This window comes from Nicotiana tabacum, chromosome 3, assembly GCF_000715075.1.
Source record: "Nicotiana tabacum cultivar K326 chromosome 3, ASM71507v2, whole genome shotgun sequence".
Classification (NCBI taxonomy): Eukaryota; Viridiplantae; Streptophyta; class Magnoliopsida; order Solanales; family Solanaceae; genus Nicotiana; species Nicotiana tabacum.
In genome coordinates, this window is record NC_134082.1 from 83759922 (window position 1) to 83762211 (window position 2290).

General features: G+C 33.6%; 1 long non-coding RNA gene across 1 annotated transcript; it reads right to left on the reverse strand.

The window, feature by feature from the left end:
- Nucleotides 1–1016: 1016 nt before the first annotated feature.
- LOC107823162 (uncharacterized) lies at nt 1017–2090 on the reverse strand. The gene is made up of 3 exons (XR_012703931.1): nt 1965–2090; nt 1426–1494; nt 1017–1276 (listed from the first exon to the last, which is right to left on the reverse strand). It is a non-coding gene; the product is annotated as an uncharacterized LOC107823162 (long non-coding RNA).
- Between the last annotated feature and the right edge of the window lie 200 nt (nt 2091–2290).

The window sequence follows — 2290 nt, forward strand, 5'->3', positions numbered from 1 at the left end:
TCCGGTTGACTTTTCCAACTTAAACTTCCAAATAAGAGACTAAGTGTCTCATTTCACTCCATGACCGATCCGAACATAGAAAAACCAACATGATATGATGAAATATAGCTAAACAACACATAAGGAAGCAGAAAAGGGGAAAACGAGACTGTAACTCATGAAACGACTGCCCGGATCGTTACACCTTTATAGTCTATATAATTGGAGAAAAACCTGGGTATAACTATTTAAAATGTTTTATTGCACAAAATTGGAAATTTTGCCTAACCAAATCTATATCTACACGGGAAAGGGTACTACATTGTTAAATTTCAGAGCATTGGCGATTTAAGAACGATATTAATTATATGGGGGTCATATAGCATCCACAGTAAACCTATGATTTTGAAGCAGTAGACACTTAGATTTTGATCTCTCTTTAGAGTTCCTAACGGAGATACCACTATGGGTCATTTTTTCCAAACTGCCTATGAATTATTAGGGGATTAAATCACTGAGTAAGATGACTAGTGCTATTGGTAATCCTCTGTTTGCTGATGAGTGCACTGCCAAACAGATAAGTATATCTTATGGTAGGATCCTAATAGAAGTAAATGCCACATACTATATTTATATGCAAAGGAATTTGCTGAAGTTTTGGGATGACAAAAGAGTTTGTTATCTTAAACGTTGAAATTGATTTAATTTATATACACCAAATTACACACTATTTTCTTCTTCTTCTTCTATATTACGGAATTAGGATTATTATATGGAGTAGTATGTTTTTGTAGGACACCTTAATATGATAGTGAAAAAAGAAAATTACATTAATGCACATTAATTTGTTAAACTCCGTTGAGATAGTTGTACTCAACTAGGAATAACATTATAACGAAGAAGCGATGGTGTTTTTTGGTATCAGATCTCATCAGTAGCGGTAGCGTTACGTCTCATTTTATCCTACGAGCTGGGTTCACATTTATAATAGGTTAAACATGAAGAATTAACCAGGAGGATAATACTCTCATGAACTGAAAACCATCAAATCAGAATTACAATTGTCCATAGGTGAACATAATACTAAATGAAGTTCACTTGAGTGGTCTCCCTCTACATTTCCAAAAAGGAGAACCACATGCACAAGTTCTTTAGCAAATATGAAAATGAAACAAAAGAAAAATGAAAAATGACAAAATTCATATGGATCAAAGCCAATTCCTCATTTGTTCGCACCCACTGAATCTTTCATGGCATCAGCAGCTCCCTGTGCCTTAACCTTCATCTGTTGTCCAGTCTGCCATCAATTTAATGACGAAAATTTTGAATTAATTTAAAAGAAACTTAATGTAAAATTTGGAATATAATATACAAATACTCTCCATCGGCAGTATGCAATATCTAAAGATAATGTTAACCAACTAAAAGTTGCAAAGCAAAATTAACCTCTTGCATGGATTCCTTAGCAGATTGAGCAGTATCTCTAGCTTTGTCCATCATCTGGCTAGTCTTCTCCTGAAATATTCAACACGACATACATAATTAGAGGCATATTTAGAACGGATTCAATATTAGATTTATCAGTTGAACAAAATGCATTTCACTTGATCAATAAGTATATATGACGAAAATATTATGCGTGTGTATGTCAATAGGTACAAAGGCAGATTCAGAATTAAATTTTATATGTTAAACCTTTAAGACTCTTGGCATCAAACCCATTATATTTTTAAACTTATGGGTTCAGACCTACTATTTGTTGCGATAAAAAAAAAATTAATCCATAAATTCATGCTCCGCGTCGAAAGTTATGGGTTCACATAAACTAACGCGGGTACTCTATATCCGCCCCTATGTAGGTATATATTAGATCGGCTATTTTGCACCCACTTATTATAAGTTCTAGATGGCCTGTTAGTTGTACTCCAAAATGTAGTAATCATCTTCTTTACTGAAGAAGGAAATTTGAGAATATTGATCTTGACCTGAACTTGGCCCTTAGCCTCGCCGGCATGGTAGCTGGCTTTCTGAGATTGATCCATGTTGAAACGACGTAAAAAATAATTAATACTAGTAGCTGTAATTGGAAAGGTAGAAAAAAACAAGAATGTGTGAATTACTATTACAATGATAGGTTGTAAAACAAAGACAATGATGAGTTATATAGGTTGCATGAATAAAGAAGTTCAGACGATAATAATGCCTATTTGATCAGGACAACTTCAATTCTGTCCACTTGACAACAATATAATCTCCGATGAATTAGCCTTTTCTCATTTTCCTAGAATTTGACTTTTACATAATGATAATT